Consider the following 18,661-nt stretch of genomic DNA (forward strand, 5'->3'; position numbering starts at 1 on the left):
ATTAGCTGACTGTATATGTTTGGGCTTGTTTCTGGGTTCTTGTCTGTGTTCCATTGGTCAAGTTTGTCAGTCTTCATGCTGGTGCTATACTTTTTTTGATGACTGTAGCTTTATAAAATGGTGTGCAGTCAGGGAGTGTGACATTTCCTGCTTAGTTTTGCTTTCTCAGGATTTTCTTGGCTATTTGGGATCTTTTGTAGTTTCACATGAATTTTAGAATTATACTTTCTGCTTCTGTAAAAAATGCCATTAGAAGGGCTCCTGGGTGGCTCAGTCAGTTAAGTGGCTGATTCTTGATTTCAGCTCAGGTTATGATCTCAGGGTCCTGGAATCAAGCTCTACATCAGGCTCTGTGCCCTGCAGGTTTTCTGCTTGAGATTCTCTCTCTCTCTCTGCCCCTCCCCCAGCTCACGTACACATTCTCTTTCTAAAATAAATAAATCTTAAAAAAATGCTATTAGAATCTTGGGATTGCATTGAATCTGTAGGTGGCTTTCAGTCATAGTGACATTTTAACAATATTAATTATTCCAACTGTAAGAATGAAATATTCTTCCATTTATTTGGTCTTCTTCAATTTCTTTCATCAAAGCCTAACAGTTTTTAGAATTGAGTTCTTTCATCTCTTTAGTTAAATTAATTCCTAATTATTTTATTGTTTTTGATCTTTTGTAAATGAGATCAATTTATTTTTTCAGAAATTTTATTATTATATAAGAATGCTACTGAGTTTTGTATGTTAATTTTGTATCCTATAACTACTGAATTCAATGATTAAATCTAACACCTTTCGTTGAGTCTTTAGGATTTTCTATATATAAAATCATATCATCTGCAAATAGAGAAAATTTTACTTCTTCCTTTCCAATTCTGATATCTTTTGTTTTTTTCTTGCCTCATTGCTTTGGATAGGACTTTTAGCACTATGTTGAATAGTAGTGGTAAGAGTGGGTGCTCTTGTCTTGCTCCTGATAATAGAGAAAAAGATTTTAATTCTTTCACCATTAATTATGAAGTTAGCTATAGACTTGTCATATATAGCCTTTATTATGTTGAGACATGTTCTAATTTGTTGAGTTTTTTTTTATCATGAATGAATTTTGATTTTGTTGAATGCTTTCTCTATATCTATAGTTATTTCTTTTCTTTCATTATATTAACTAATAGAATTAATTCTATTCTCTTTTTACTTTGGTTAGTCTAGGTAAACGTTTGTCAGTTTTGTTTAACTTTTCAAAGAACCAACTCTTAGATTTCTCGATCTTGTTTATCATTCCCCTGTTCTCTATTTTATTTAGTTTTGCTATATTCTTTATTATTTCCTTTCTTCTGCTAACTTTGGTCCCTGTTGTTCTTCTTCTAGTTCCTAAGGTGTTGAGTTAAGTTGCTTATTTGGAATCTTTCTTGCTTCATAATGTAGGTGTTTATTGCTATGAACTTCCCTCTTAGAACAGCTTTTGCTGTGTCCCACAAATTCTGCTCTGTTGGGTTTCCATCTTCATTTACCTCAAGAAAATTTTTAATTTCCCCTGTAATTTCTTCTTTGATTCATTGATGGATCAAGACAATGTCATTGAATTTTCACATATTGTGAATCTTTCAGTTTTCTTCGTTATTGATTTCTAGTTTCGTGCCATTGTGTCAGAGAAGATACTCTATGATTTCAGTCTTCTTGCATTTCCTAAAACTTATCTTGTAGCCTAACATATGGTCTATTCTAGAAAATGTTGCATGTGCACTTGAGAAGAATATGTATTTTGCTCTTGTTGAATAAGATGTTCTATATATGGCTGTTGGGTCCGTTTGGTGTATAGTGTTGTGTTGTTTAAATCTGCTATGGCTTTATTGATTCTCTGTCTGGATGATCTAGCCATTGTTGAGAGTGCAGTATGAAAATCTCAAACTTTTATTGTATTACTGTTTATTTCTACTTTTAACTCTGTTAGTTTTTGTTTTGTATATTTAGGGCTCCAATGTTGGGTGAATAAATATTTATAATCATTATATCTCCTTGATATATTTACTCCTTTCTCATTATGTAATAACCTTCTTTGTCTCTCTTTACTATCTTTAGTTTAAAGTCTGTTTTGTCTGATATAAGTATAGCTATCTTGCTTTTTTCAGTGACCGTTATTTGGAAAGTCTTTTCCCATCCTTTTACTCAGTTTCACTCTAGTTTAAGGCTAAAGTGAGTCTCCTGGAGGCAGCATATTGTTGAATTGTTTCTGTATCCATTTAGCCATTTTATGTAGTACCTTTTTTTCTCTTGTGTTTTGATGGGATCTTTTTTTGAGAGTATCTCTGCTGAGGGGGAGTCCATAGGCCTTCTGGGTTGTGTAACTGTTCCTACAAAGAAGTTTTCTTTTTTTTTTTCTTCAGGTTTCTTGGTATCTCATATTATAGATGAAATTTTCATGTTAGTTTCTTAGTTTGGTTTTCCCATAGTACAAGGATAAAGATACAAATTTGGACCCCACACACACTCATGACATAAACCTGAAGTCTTATTTTGTACAGGAAAATTTTTTCTCTCCTATACCTAAAGGCAGATGAAAAGTTACATTGCTATTTCTTCAGGTTAATGGAGTTTTAATTCTTCTTTTCATGGCCTACATGACTCTTCACAACCCCAGGCTTTCCCACAATGGCTTATTCCAGTTCTTGACCTTGTACAGGTGAAAGGTTTCCCCACCTGTCCCACTTGGGTGTCATAATCCCAGTCCCAAACCCTAAGGTCTGTTTTAGGAAATATACTCCAGTGAGCAATGATGGGGTCTGTTCTAGCTTTGCATTGAGTGCCCAGTTCCTCATAGAAAGTTCCTTTTGTTCTTTTGAATTTGCTTGTGCATTAGAACGTTTTATATCTTTTTCATATGTTAATATCAGGAAGAGATCTCTCCCCATCAGCTGGGTGTGCCATATTGCTGAAGTCTCACACAAATATTTAGAGTATTTAAAGCTGCTCTGTGATGGTCAATGATTTTGTTTTTTTATGTTAAATTTTTTTAGTTTCCAAAAAAGTTGGGACAAATGGCTGCATTTGATGAAGAACTATTACATGACTTTAAGTACAGGAATGACATAGGAGTTGCTTTTTATCAACGATTCAATGTGCCAGGCATTATTCTAAGCACTTTGTTGCAATTTATCCTCACCAATCCTATTATGTGGATACTATCATTAACTCCATGTGAGTAAACCTTTTCTGCTGATTAGGAAACCCAATTAGAGGATAGATTAACTTGTCCAAAGTAACTTGATTGGGAAGTTTTGCTGTAGTACTTAAACCTTAATAGTCTGCCTATAGAGTTCATGGTATAGGTATAGAAATGATGATAATGATTAATAGTAGTTGTATGCTAGAAATAATAATAATGATAATAATAATAATGGCAGTTAACACTTAGTAAGTCCAGCTATATTCCAGAAAATTGTTGAAAAGCTTTTTTTAAACATTCTGTTTATTTATTTTAAATTCATTCAATGTGGAGCTCAAACTCACAACCCCAAAATCAAGAGATGCATGCTCTATTGACTGAGCCAGCCAGGTGCCTCTGTTGAAGAACATTTTATAAATGCACTGATTTATATCATCATAACAATTCCATGAGCCAGTTATTATTCTCAGTTTATAGGTAAAACAAACAAACCCCAAAAGACCAAGGCAGAAGTTAAAAGTCACATAGCTTGTAAATGGTAAATTTGGGCTTTGAATCAGGCATTTGTACTCTGGAGCTAACTCCAAAAACTCATCCTCAGTGTTGGGGAAGAGTGAAAGACTGGTTTGCTGTGTGCTCTAGCCATGCAGTAAGGAAAGGACCAGGATTTGAGCTGAGCTAAAATAATACCATTTGACTCCATGTGGACCCAGGAGAAGAAAAGTCTGGGTTCAGGGAGTACCTGAGTCTCTTTTCCTGACCTTTGGCTTGTGTTGGATCTTAGTGACTTTACTCACAGTGAGTGAGAATAGTTTGGACACAAACATATGCTTTGTTCTAGAAAAGAAATATGAGACTGAGAAGTTCGGTTCAATTTAACTATTATTTCAATAACAGTTAATTGAGGGTCTGCCAATTAAATAACTCAGGAACATCTGTGCTTGCTTTTTGTGAAATGAATTTTCTGCAAAGTGAGTGCTTACCCTTTTATATGTGAGTAAATATTTACATTTAGTTTACTTAAAGTGAAGGGCACCTCACCACCATTTTGTCTAATATATTGTCATTCAATTACATATTTTCCAAGTATATAAAATTCAGTGGAAATTTAACCAGTTATTCACAAAATCCACGGGCCATGCACATCTTGAGTATTATGCTTGCTGTCCTTTTAAAATAAAAGTAAGTTTCCTCATAAACCACCAGGAACTCATAAAGGGGTTGATTTCCTAGAGTCATGATAGATTTGCAGCCATCTATCCAGACCCTTTTACATGGCTCCTCTTTCTGACCATAGACATACATTTTCAAGACAGGTGGCCTGTGTTGGGAGTAGTCTGGGGACATGAATGAGACAAAAGCTAAGTGGCCCACATGGGCACTGAACCCCTAACCTTCGCCTCATTAGCACGAAGCTCCGACCATCTGAGCTTACCCGCCACAGACTAATGATGTGTGCATGGAGGCAGAGCCACATCAATCACATTTCCTGAAGCAAAATTCACTACCCTGAAAGTAACCGGAAGAACCATCCATATAGGTCTTATCACTGAGGGAAAGAAAAGCTATCCTAATGGATGGCTGAAGTGCTTCTTTTCTATGAGGTGTTCATTCATCATCCCATAGCCTAACAGGACTCAAAGATTCTAGGAATTCATATTACCTAATTCATACTTTTAAAAATATACCTATTCTTCCAGTTTTCTCTGGCCAGGGTAGATGGGTTTATGATTCTGATACCTTAAATAGTAAAGCTTTTGGAAGTCCTCGGGTAGGAATTCTTTATCTATTCTCATAGATGTTTAGTGGTTATGCCTCAGCCCTTAGAAGATTTATAAGCTCCTGAAATGTTGTGTGTGTGTCTATGTGTGTGTATGCACATACACAAGTGGGTATTTTTTTCTTTATAGAATATTTATAGTTTCCTTTAGACCCTCAGAGGTGGGTCTTTGCATCTGTGATGCAAAGCCTATGACCTGAAGGCTTAAATCAAATAAAGAAACTAAAGGGGTAAAATGAATTTATTATACATTTATATACATCCAGTGTCTATAAAACAGACACTAGATAAGAAGCCAATTGTCATCTTACTTTTAATGATGGACAGAAGAGAAGGTTGATGCCCCAGGAAACATATGCAAACATCAGATGGCCTGAGATTGGAGGTGTACCTGCAGAAGCAACTATATTCGCCTGTAGAATATATGTGCTTTTGTACATCTTACCAGCAAGCACAGGGGTAATTTACTGAGACTTCACATCATGACACTAAAATTCTGGAACCCTGTATGAAGGATCATGTAGAGTTAGCAGCAATGGCTTGTGGGCTGTGTTCTGGTTTATGGAAAACAGTTGCTCATTTTAGCTAAAAAAGTCCACTTTGAAAAGGAGGAAAAGGGGAACAAATACAGTCTTCCACTTTCCCCTGCTACATATTCTGGAAAGTTCTTAGAGTGGTGGAAGAGTTGGAATATGTAAATAACCTGGCATCAGAATAGGGCTAGAGCCCTTGCCAGAGGAAAATAAGAATAAGAAGGGAAATGAGAATAGTTTTGCTTTCAGCAAGTTTGTACCTTGTGTATATCATCTCACTTAATTCTGGCAGTAGCCCCAGGAGATAGCTCTCTGTTACTATCGCACTTTTACAAATGGCAGCAAGTAATGTTAAGAAAAATTTAAGTAAGTGACCGAGGGTCAAATAGTCACAGATCCTGGCATCAAGATTTGAACCTAGACTGGTCTACTCTGTAGTCTGTGCTCTAAGCCAGGGGTCCGCAAACTGTGGCCATGGGCCAGTTCGAGCCTGCTTCTTTGTAAATGAAGTTTTATGGGAACATGGCAACCTCCATTTGTTTCCCTGTTATCTGTAGCTGTGTTTGTGCTCCAGTGGCAGTGGTAAGGGTTTGTGACAGAGACTGACCCACCCAGAACTGAGGCCCAGAGCAAAGTGAAAATGCAGGGCCTTGTGTGTATAAATTATTAAGAATTGAAAAGTGGTGATAGGAGTGCATTCTACAAAGCACAGGACATTTCTAAGTCTGGGGCCTTTGGAGCTTCCCATGAAACCACCTCTGGGCTGGCAATGTCTACAGCATTACCATACAATTAAAAGTTATAGCTAATTTTCGCTGAGCTCCAATGCTGTCCTGTTCCCAGCCCATGATAAAGCTTCACTGGTCCACAGGCAAGAGCACATCTAGGTGATCTAAATGCACTCAGCATAAAAGCTCTTGTTTAGCTTGAGAGTCTATCCTTGAGAAACTTTTGATGCTAAAATGCCTTTTTTTTTGATGAAATGATAGGAAGAGTAGATGGTAGATATTTGTTTGTCCTATATCTTTAATTGGGAAAATAAAAAGTTTATTAGCTATGTCAAGAATCTAATTAAAAAACAATTACTGGTATAGGAGTCACTTGAGATACATAATGTTAAATGGATAGATTGAAAAAAACATGGTGTTGAGTAAAACACTGGGTGAGGGTTTTTTTAGATTTTATTTATTTATTCATGAGAAACACACAGAGAGAGGCAGAGACATAGGCAGAGGGAGAAGCAGGTTCCCTGTGGGGTGCTCGTGTGGGACTTGATCCCAGGACCTGGGATCATGACCTGAGCCATAGGCAGATGCTCAACCACTGAGCTACCGAGGTGCCCCACAGGGTGAGATCTAAAGCACAATGTGATACACATACAAATAAAAATACTGCATTTCAAAGACTTAGGTATATCAGGGATATTTACCAAATGTGGGGGGGTTGAGTAGAGGGAGATGGTTGAGAATAGAGTTAGAGGGAAAATAATAAAACAAGAGAAGGGTCTTGTACCGACTGATGTTCATAATGTGCCTTAACAATCCCATTGACTGTACTTTCGTCTCCTGAGGTCCAGAGTACAGACCATGCCCCTACTAACACACTAGCAATTCCAAATGCAGAAACACAGCCACCTGTGATGGGCAGGTAGCCCTTGTGTCCCTTGCTGTTTCTCAGATCACCCCAAACCAGTATCCCAATAGCACTTTATGGTTTGCAAAGTAATTTTTTCTTTATTAGCTCTTTGGATCCTTGCAACACCCTATTGCTATTGGTGTTATTATCCTCATTTTACAGACAAGAGACCTGAAACTCAGAAAGATGAAGGTAATTAACCAGTCAACAAAAATATGGCAAACCCAGATTCAGAGACAAGTCTTCTGACTTTTGTATCTATGCTTTTCTCAGTCTCCTCCAAAGGTCACCCTCACAGAATGAGGGTCATCACATGTTGGGGGTGATGGCAAAATTACAAAATGTTTGCTGTTATGAAAAACCTATTGGTGGCCTCTCTAATTGTGCTTACAAATGAGGAAGGCATTCTTTCCTCCGGAGAGCAACCTCTATCTCCTTCCTTATTGTTCTTTCTCTCATCCTGAGATCCAAATTACAGGGCCAAAGTGACCCTGGGAGACAGTTCTAATTTTGCTCCCATTTGGGACAAAAGTCAAATAATTATAGGAGAGATTCATGTTTTAAGTGATCTAATTCTGATTTTCGAAGAGTCCTTAGTGTGCATGCCTACAGCCTTGCAGATGGGCCATTTTTGCTCCTGGCTACCTTGAATCACCCCGGTGCACTGTAATTCTTTTCCTGTCCTCAGAAAAACAGCTGCTCATATCCCAGAGCATACCTGAACAGTGTTATAAAGTTCTCTTCTAGTTGCCCTTCTTTAGGTTAATGAAACCAAGATTCTTTTTGCATTTTCTCACAGACACTATTCCTAAGACTTTAACCATTTTTGTTTTCATCCCTTTGCATGTCACACCCTCCCATCACCCCTTTCCTTTAGACATGGCATGGCATATTACAGGGCTACTGTGATAGCTTAGATCAGTGATTCTCAAAGTGTAGGTTCTGGACAAGCAGCATCAGCATCACTAAGGAATTTGTTAGAAATGCAAACTATCGGGATCCCTGGGTGGCGCAGCGGTTTGGCGCCTGCCTTTGGCCCAGGGCGCGATCCTGGAGACCCTGGATTGAATCCCACGTCAGGCTCCCGGTGCATGGAGCCTGCTTCTCCCTCTGCCTGTGTCTCTGCCTCTCTCTCTCTCTCTCTCTGTGACTATCATGCATAAATAAATAAAATCTTTAAAAAAAAAAAAAAAAAAAGAAATGCAAACTATCAGGGGCCACTCTAGATCTACCAAATCAGAAACCCTGGTGATGGGGCCCTGCAATCCAGTTTAACAAACCATCCAGGGAATTCTGATGTATGTTATAGTTTGACAATTATTTTTCAGCACTCTTTTCCCCCTTTTACTGCAGACAGAACCCCTTTCCAGCCCCATTAGTGTTGGGTGTGGCCACATGACTTGCATTGGTCAATGGAATGTTAGTAAATGTGATATAAGCCTTAAATGTGCTTGTGTGGCTTTGGGTTGGCCCTTGTGCTCCAGTAATTGACCACAAGAAGAACATGCCTTAGGTCCAAGACAGTGTGAATTTACATGGAACAGAATAGCTCAGTTTGTTTCAAAAAGAACTGGAAATAGAAATAAACTCTTTGGATGTCTATCTCTCTTTTAGTCTTGACTCCATGATGGACAGTATATGACATACTGGGAAACAAATACTTGTCCAAAGAATGAATAGTCTATTACTGTGCTGCTAAAAATAAACAGATAAATAAATAGATGGAGAGAAATGATTAAGTGAAGTACAGTAAACATTTTAGACTAACTTGTTTAGATGGTCTTTTGAACTCTTTAGGGGTAAAATAAAACTCCAGTCACAGCAGATTGAACAAATAAAGCAGAGTAAGTAAATAATTTTCTCATGTTATAGGATGTCTGCAGAGAGATGGATGCTGTCATCGGTTCAGTGGGTTGATGATATCAGGGTCAGCATGTCTGTGGAGAAGGAGCTGGCACTAACTGAGTTGGTCTCATTCTGAGTATTTCAAATAGAGATTATTTAATAAAGAAAGTGTCTACTCAGATGTTGGGAGGGCAGAGACCCAAATAGGAGATTGAAACCCTCTAAGTGTTGGAAACAGCATGAAGGACCAGAGGGATGACAAGGGATAGCTCTGAGGCATATTCTACATAGATTACCAGAGAACTCCAGCAAATCTGAGTTCAGATGCCTACAGCATTCTCCTGCTCATGAGTACCCCCTGAATTACCTTTCTTCACTTCCCACAATGCTACCACTTCTTCTGCCATTACTCCTGGGTAAATCACTTGTATCCACGTCCTTATCTAAAGGTGCTGAAGATACCCATCATACTTTCAGAAAACACTTTTATTAAATTGACAGGTTCCTCTTTTAGAATAGGTGGTTTTTAACAAAATGGACCTGAAACAGAGAGCTGAGGGGACTTCCTGTGTATTTTTTCCCAGAAACAAAAGCTGAGAGAAGCATATGGTTTATGAAATCTTGATCAGGAAAATGTAAAGAAATTGAACAATTCTTTAGAAATATATTTTTAAGGTATGTTCAATTACACATAACATGACATTTTCTATCCTACTTTTGAGTGTACAGTTCAGTGGTATTAAGCACTTTTACATTGTCATGCAACTCTCACCACCATCTATCTCTTGAACTGTTTCATCTTGCAAAACTGAAACTCCATCCCCATTAAACACTAACTCACCATTCTACTTTCTGGCTCAATGAATTTGACTATTTTAGGAACCTTTTATAAGTGAAATCATACAGTCTTTGCCCTTTTGTGACTGGCTTAGCGTAATGTCCTCAAGCTTCATCCATATCCTAAAGGTTGGAATTCCCTTTCTTTCTAAGGCCACATAAAATTCCATTGTATGTACACACCACATTTTGTTTATTCATTCATCGATGGACATTTCGGTTGCTTTTAGTTTTTGGCTGTTGTGTATAATAGTGCTACAAACTTGGGTGTACAAGAACTCAAACAATCCTTACTCATAGCAGTCTTCTTTGAGAAGTGGATAGAGAAGAGAAACATATAGAATATCAGTTAGTGCAGCTATGCTAAATTTGAATTAATTAATTAATTGTGTTTAGTTAGCTTATGGAAACATAAACAGAGATACCAATTGGATGTCCTGGGAGAGGTCAAGCATGAAAAGAGAAGCCTGAGAATTATGAACCAAGAGGAAATTTATAAAACATTTAAGTGATTTTCTTTTCTTTTTTTAAAGATTTATTTATTTATTCATGAGAGACAGAGAGAGACAGAGACAGAGACACAGGCAGAGGGAGAAGCAGGCTCCATGCAGGGAGCCTGATGCAGGACTTGATCCCAGGACCCCAGGATCATGCCCTGAGCCAAAAACAGACACTCAACCCCTGAGCCACCCAGGCGTTTCTTAAGTGATTTTCATTAAAGTGTGAGTAGAGTGAGATATACTGCTGAGGTGAGGGGGATTATTGGATTTTCTAGACTCTTCCTTAAGATAAATGATAGAAACTCCACAAAATATAGAGAAATTGGATGGAGAAAGCACCTAGACTGAAGAGAAGATTGAGAACCAATGTTTAATGAAGATAATCTATAGAAGAGCTAAATTAGAAAAATACAAAGGGTCATTTGCAAATAGGATGCAGTTTCTAGTGGAGATCTTGAAATATTGGAATGAAAATATAGTCCTTTGAAAATTGCTGTCAGAGGAAATCTCTAGTAGGAGAGACTGAGAAGTCATTCAGAAAATATTTATTTACTTGTTTCGCAAACAATACTTGGGCACTCTCTGTAGCAGATTATACTTTCCAAGTATGGCCACAACATTTCCCAATACTCTTCTAGAACCTTACCACACTTTCAATGGAAGTAGTCTAATTCCCCTCTCCTAGAATCTGGATAAGCTTGGGACTCCCTTGTACCTAAGAAAATGCAGTGGAAATGATACTGTGTGACTACTGTGCCTAGATCAGAAGGGTCTTCATAGCTTCTGCCTTTCTGTTGGAAGACTCAGTCTTTTTTTGTTTCAAGATTTTATTGAGGGTGCCTTGGTGGCTCAGTTGGTTAGGTGTTTGCCTTTGGCTCAGGTCTGGATCCCAAGGTCCAAGATTGAACCTCACTTTGGGCTCCCTGCTTAGCGGGGAGTTGACTTCTCCCTCTGCCTCTCCCCCACTGCTTCTGTTCTCTCTCTCAAATAAATAAATAAAATCTTTTAAAAAATCACAATATGTGTGTTTATTTTTAATTAATTGAATTTAAATTTAAAAAATACCATCATCAATAAAAAATAAATAAAATTTAAGAAAAAATAAAAAGCACTAAGTCAGTAAAATTTTTTTCATTTGTCTATTTTAGAGAGAGAGCAGGCAGGCGGAGCGACAGAGGAGGGAGGAGGGAGATCTGGAGCAGACTCTGAGCTGAATGTGAAGCCTGATGTCAAGCTCCAGCCTGTGACCCTGAGATCATGACCTGAGCACAATCAAGAATCAGATACTTAAGCGACTGAGCCACCCAGGCGCCCCACAGAATACTGGGTCTTCAATTGTCATTTAGTCATCCTCCTGTCCTGAGACAGCCATGCTATAAGGAAGCCCAACTAGCCAAAGAGAGACCACATCGAGAGGCCCTGAGACCTCTCAATGTAAATGAAAAAGATGCTCAGAAAGCCCCTCCTTGGCTGTTAGACCTCCTGCACCTGCATAGGAGAGGAGAGCTTGAGGCAGAACCGTGGGCAGAACCATAGAGAACCATGGTTAGGAATTAGGCAGGGGTGTTAATTCCTGACCCATAGAGCCAGTGAAAGATAATAAGATAATTGTTGTTGCTTTAAGCAACTACATTTTGGAGAGCTTTGACACAGCTGTGGAGAACTAGGGCCCTGCTTTGGGTCCAAGCACTGTTTGAGGAACTGAGGTACAATGGTCTGAAAATAGAACTGTCCTTGCCTGCATGAAGTTTACAGACCAAGTAGAAACAGAATAAGTGAGCATAATTAGGATGAACACTTGTCCAAGGGATAGGATGGAATGACCTACAATAATGGAAGAAAAAAATACCAATGACCACGTGTGGACAGAACTTTCTGAAGCCTTCTGGGTGAATGAGGAGAAAGTGCCTTATATGCAAGATAAGTATGATTTCTTTCCCACTGTCTTGCTGCTGGATAGGAGAGGATTGAGGAGGACAAAACACCAAGAAAGACAATGTGAGAGGGAAAAATAGAAACTTTAACGCCTGATTGGGACAAGTGTAACTCGAGTGACGCAGAGGTGTTAAGTCAGTTCCTAGAGATGGGTTAAATGCTGTTACAGTAATCCCCCTTTTGGGGGCACTCAGGGGTCATGCTTCCTTTCAGGTACTTATTGTTAAGCCATGGGCAGAATGATGCCTAGCTGTGGGTGCTTTGTGGCCAGAACAAAGGGCAAAATAAGTGTATATCCCTCTACTCCCCCCACATAATTTATAGCTTTTTAATCTTTCTACGTGTCTCTGCTTATGAATTTCTTATAGAATTATTTAATGATGTGAGTTCAATGGGCAATTTTTAAATCTACTTAATTTACCATTTCTTTTCTCAGTGATGCAGTGAAGCACTGAGTACCATACTGCAGTGGTGGCAGCCTGAATGCAGGTGAGAGAAAAACCCTGCAATGCCAGACAATTAATATGTACGCAGGTTCCGACCCTCCATGCCTGGGTCCCAATAACCATGAGAGGATGCTAGGGAGTTTCACAGATCAAAGAAGGACCAAGTCATATTAAAGAGACAGCATCAAACATATCTTATGCCCAGTCTTGGAATGCCCTCCATGACTCCAGACATCCTAGAATGTGAAGGGGATGAGTTTTGCAGGGTGAATGCAATGAAAGCAAAGGATCAGAGGATGTAATCTTAAATTGAGTTAGTAGTCAGTAGTCAGGAAAAGGAGACCTGAGGAAGAGGCCCAGTAGCATTGGGGAAACTTGTCCATGTAATAAGCTCGGGAATCACATGGACCGATCTCTGACATTAGTGAATACAGATTGGTAAGCAGGATGACTGTGAGTATTCAAGATTCTTCCGAATGGATCGATCACACTGAGGCAAAGAATGGATTTGGGGGCAATGAGAGGCCACACTGAAGCAGGTGTTAATGGTCCTGGTCTGGCCTCTTCATCTGACTCACTCCTACCAGCTCTTCTCCCTACACGTTTCCTACCCAAGCACTGGCCAAGCTGATAGATGCCAAGGTTAGTCTCAGCTGCAGGTGAGACATTCCACTCCTTCCAGACCACTCGGAGCAGCTCGTGGTATCTTTTGGCAAATCAATTGCAGAGCACTCTCGTTCTTTGCCTGGAGCAGACCAGAAGGTCACAGTTTCAAATCCAGGTAAGTAATAACTGAGGGGCATTTCCTCACCTGGGAGAGACTTCAGGCCACCTCTACACAGCCTCCGATGAATGAGGCTCTCAGTCTCAGCTGGCCTCTTCACCGAGAAGTGTCTGCATCCCTCAGTAAATGCTAACAGTTGACAGCGGGAAGAGGAAGACACCACGGCTCTCCTGTCATCTTGAGATACGGGGAGATACATACTGTGGGGACGTGTCTAGTCTTAGGGATGGAAAGCCGCAGACCTCAAAATCGTCAACTGAGCCATAAGCACCAGCATGAAACTCGAACTGGAGAGAGACTCAAATTAGTATCCTAACATGCCTCTGTTTCCTAATGCTCATCCAGACAGAGGTTCAATGGCTGGAAATTATTGAAATGAGGCAGATGTCAAGGGGATGCCGCACATGCAGCTACTTCCCTGCAGCAGACACGGTGAGCCTAACGGTTCCAGGATCCTTGTTAAATCTCCGCATTGTGACTAGTCCTAAAGCACCTGCTGGTGCCACTGTCCTCTCTGTCGCCAAGTCGCGCGAATGTACGAATGGAGTTTTAAGCTCTGGGATTTGCCTGGAGCTGCATCATTTTCCGATCGTTAGAGCCCCGGTGCCCCTCTGCTCCGGTGCGCACATGGGTTCAGAGCGCGATTCCCTTCCTCCCCGCCCCGCTCCTCCCGTTTCAACCGCTCAGCCTCCTCCGGTGACACTGCACGGGGAAGGGAAACCCATTTGTAATATTTGGTTTCCTGGTTTCTCGACTGAGTACAATCAGGGTTGTTTTGGATTTTTTTAAACCACCTAGATGTAAAGCATCTAGGAGGTGAGGAAATAACACAGCTTTATGCTTGAATGAAGGGGGAGGGTGGCTGTGATTGTTTTTGCAAAGGTGGGTCAAGCCAAGACACTTCTGTCCCCGAGGAGACTACAACTGGGGGGAAACTTAAATACACTTTCCTCCCCCCCCCCAAATCTGTAACCACAACGATGCCTTGCAACATTTCCCCTATTCTGAGGACTGCAGCCTATGTTGGTAAAGATGCTCCAACAATATTTCCTACTTCAGGAGGGGGTGAGGGAGACCATCCAGAGGTGGAAACAGATACAATGAAACTACTAGTTTTCTCCAGGGAGGCAGGGGGTGTTGTCTTTATACTTAGGTAGGATCTATGACCAGATACAACAACAAGTTTACAAGGGAGCTCTCTGTTCTAAAACACTACTGATAAAACCTGGGTACTGTCCTATTTCACTGCGGCCCCCAGAGCCAGGGCTTTGCTACAGCCTGGGGGACTCAGGTTCTACTTCTCACTCACCAGCTGCCCGGTGACCCAGCATCATGTGACTTGAGCAGCTCAACAGAAAGACCTTCCTCCTAAAGAATTGCAAACACACCCACACTACTTTTTTTATCCAGGCAGTGCACATATTATTTTATGTTAAATATTCAACATAAGTTAAATACTGAAAATATGAAAGAGAAACAAAATATTGCCCAAATTCAGTATCTGACCATCCCTTACTTTAGAGCCAGGTTGGAAAAACCAGGAGGATGGCTTTCTTAAATTTACGTGAGCCTTCACTTCTTATTCTAAGAATAATTCTTTAAGAATTATTCTAAGAATATCGCTTAGAATATGTAGTTTTGCGGGGTCTGGTGGTTCAGTCGGTTAAGCATCTGCCTTCGGCTCAGGTCATGATCCCAGGGTCCTGGGATCGAGTCCCGCATCAGGGAGCCAGCTTCTCCTTCTCCCTCTGCGGCTCCTCATGCTTGGTGTATGCGCTCTCTCAAATGAATAAATAATATCTTTAAAAAAAGAATATGTAGTTTTTGTTCCTTTCTCTTCCACCAACATCACTAGGAAAAGGGAAGAAAAATTATCTGTCATATGTTATATATACCTGAGGAGTTCAAGTAGTTTTAAATGTAAAACTTTTAAGTGCAGTGTAAAACAAGTAGTTGAAAGATATAAATATGCTTTTGGCTTCACAAAAGAAATATTTCATAATTTACACTATTCATTCTTGAGGGAAGAACAACTTCACCTCTCATGAATTATTGGTTTCTTCATCATAGTTAAATATTCACTGTCTGTCTATCTGGTTCATATTTTTTTCCATCGATTTTCAACACTCTTAGAAATAAGGAATGCATTTCAAACTCTGTGCTTAGGGGATTTTATTATAAATTGTGGCAAACTGGTAAAACGCAGACTTAATGTGTTAACCTCTACAAACCAATGTGGGAAGCTAGGTTGGTTAGTTCATGGTGATGACCATTTTGTGGATAATCTTCTAGAGATAATTGTAGTTAAAAATAATTATATCCATTTAAGTTTCCTTAGAAAAATGTGCTTAGAACTTTTCAATACTATCATGTTAGGTATGTGACTTTTTTTAAATCACCACTAAGTACAATTACCTATACTTTCAAAGTTGTACTCAGTTGCAAAAAAAATCCCTAAACAATAGCCAGAATGGCAACACACTGTCTCTAGAGGCTTGCCTAGACATTATATAAAAATGTCCAGATTGTGAACTTTCATAGCTAACCTCCACACTGTTTATAATGATTGCAAATACATAAACTTTCTTCATTCTTCTGTGGCTTGTTTGTATAAATTTCACATATATAAAAACAAAAATAGGTATAAAGACTTTCGGTTTCAGAAAAAGCATGGTTTGGGAACAGATTGGAATTTGGGTTTTAGTCATCAAAGATGTGATAAACAACACTGGGCATTAATGTAGAAAACAGATTGAGCTTTTTAATGGGACATCAAATAAGACTTTATTAGCATCTATTAGGTTCAACCCAAAGCTCAGGAAATAGCATTAATGAGCATCATATATCAGCGTGTCTGTTATTAGATAACAGTATCCCTTAAAACTAGCAAGCCATATAGTACTTTATACTTTTTTACCTTTATCTTTAGAATTAGCTGACATTCTATCCTGTTACACTGGCCTTACTATTAGTAATAGTGAACCAATTTATAAACCCATTAGTGACACTTTTTCCAGAAGATAAAAACAGTCAAAATTATCTGGCAGCAATTAATCTTAATGGCTGTATGCAGTAAACAGCAATGGGCTAATTCCAGCTCTGTCAGCCCCATCAAACAATCCCGCATTAGGCAGCTTTTCAGTGATCCATTAAAGCATATTCAGAACAACAACAAATTCAATGCTGAAGGCATATGCACTAAACATTACAACAGTGATCTTCTGAAGCCATCATTATCTCTTAAATAGTACTTCCCCCATGTATTATCATTATGCTGTACATTAGAAATACTTTGATTAAACTCCCTTAATTCATAACAGACAGCTGCAGACCATTTATGCAGTTAATCTCAACACAACAGCTATTGAGGAAATATAACAAATGAACGCTGTAAACTGGAAGTCATTACTATGAAAGATACTGGCTTCCTAGCCCTCTTAGAGCAGAGTGCATCGTAAGGATGGGCTTTGCGCCTACGATAATGGGGATGAAACTGTTAATGACCTTCCACTTTCCCTGGAACATCTGTCCTGAGGCTGGTTATATTGTAGACTGGGTGCGTGACCAGGTTAGCCGGGGCTGTGTTCCTTGCCCATTGGCCAATCCAAGGGTTCCACTGAGGAGGACCGAGGCCATGGTTCACTTCTCTTCCCCAGCTTTGGCATTGAGAAGTCAAGGTTTTGGTGATACGAAGAAGCTCCCTGATTTCACTGAATCATGGTTATAAAGCACCAGAAAACCATTTAGTGCGTGTGTCATCATTAGCGACAGCTTCTGACTTCCTTTCCAACAAGTGCTGTCTTTTAAAGTTTAATTCACAGTGCTTGAGTTGACATACTTAAAAAAAATGATGCCAAGAAATTTGCTCTGCAAACTTTCTCCCCCAGGTATGTGGTATTTTCATTTAACAATTCAGAAAAATCTGCATGCCAAAAACATCCCTGCTCCACCCCCCCCCACCACCAAATTTAAGTGGCCACACCCCAAGTTCATGTTCTGCTGAGTAAAATGTGCACTAGTTGAATTTGATGAACAAGAAACCTGTGTAAATTTCCTCCATAATACACCTTCACAAAATCTTTCCCTTTCACAGGTAGAGAAACCATAAACATATGCATGAATGGGCTCTATGTGCCTGGCATTTTTTTTTTCCTCATATAGGGCTTATTTCAAAGTTCTAAACCACAGACACCGTGTCTACCTTTTGATGAAATGGCCAACTAATTAAAACATAAATTTAGAGTCCCCTTGCCATCTCTGACAGTACTTTCAGCTTTCAGGGTTAGCATCAGTGAATTAAATATTGATTCCAAATGTAAAGTGCCCTCATTGTGGAGTGATAAGGGCTTAGCTTTCAGAGGGAAAGGCCACTCCCGGTGACAGTTTGCACTGAATGTTCACGGAGATTTCCACCATTGTGATTCAATTGACCCATCCTTCCAGGATGTCCACGAACACGTGGGTATTAATGTTTGCCAGTGGGTAGTGAGGTAAGGCTCTTCAGCTTACCTGTGATGCTGTAGAGACCCCCCTGCTTGCCCTCACCCTCCTGGAACACATTTTTTTTTTTTTTTTTAATGGCAGCTCTGGGAAACTTTTCTTAATTTTTCTCTCCTTTCCCTTAAATTGATTTAAAAGGCATGGATATAGTGACTGTTCTGTCCCTTATTTCTCAGATTTGCATTAGTGACAAAGTTGTACCAAGTCCCTCTTGGGTCCCTGGATATCCTGAGGCCAATTTCAGGTGGGAAGTTCAGTTGGAAACAACCAGGATTCTCACTCATTTTGAAAGGTCTTCTCATGCTGGGCCTTAGCTCCCTGCCAGGTGAGTTATAAAGCTCTACTACCAGTTGCTGAGTCACAAATAAGTTTTCGAAATAATGCCCCTCCTTAGAAGTTCAGAGCGCGTGTCAGCATAGTAAAGCCTCTGAGAAGCTCTACAGCAAAGCAGCCTGTTTGACTGTGATTAACTCTGCATGCCCAACTGACATTTTTTTTAAAAAAATAGAATGACTGTCAACATCTTATGGGGGCATTAATCTTTTCTTGAATATATTTTGGGACATGTTTTTCTAAATTACTGCTTATAATATTTATGCCTCAAGATTAGCTTATGGCAGGAAAGAACAAGTTCACAATTTGATTAATTATGCTTTCTTCTGATTTTTGTTTGTAAGATTTGGTTTGGCTTAAAGATACTCCACCGTT

General features: G+C 39.4%; 1 long non-coding RNA gene across 4 annotated transcripts in view; it reads left to right on the top strand.

Annotated features, from left to right (window-relative positions):
• The window catches only part of LOC140642267 (uncharacterized), a 30,685-nt gene extending 12,413 nt beyond the window's left edge, over positions 1 to 18,272 (top strand). Inside the window, exons 3-4 of one of the 4 annotated variants that reach the window (XR_012038754.1) lie at positions 11,437 to 12,712; positions 18,130 to 18,272. This is a non-coding gene — a long non-coding RNA (uncharacterized lncRNA). Of the gene's footprint in view, positions 1 to 11,436; positions 15,194 to 18,129 lie in introns of those variants that run through there. The other 3 variants (XR_012038753.1, XR_012038752.1, XR_012038751.1) reach the window with 3 other exon arrangements.
• The last annotated feature ends 389 nt before the right edge of the window (positions 18,273 to 18,661 follow it).

The sequence above is a fragment of the Canis lupus genome, chromosome 11, assembly GCF_048164855.1.
Source record: "Canis lupus baileyi chromosome 11, mCanLup2.hap1, whole genome shotgun sequence".
NCBI lineage: Eukaryota > Metazoa > Chordata > Mammalia > Carnivora > Canidae > Canis > Canis lupus.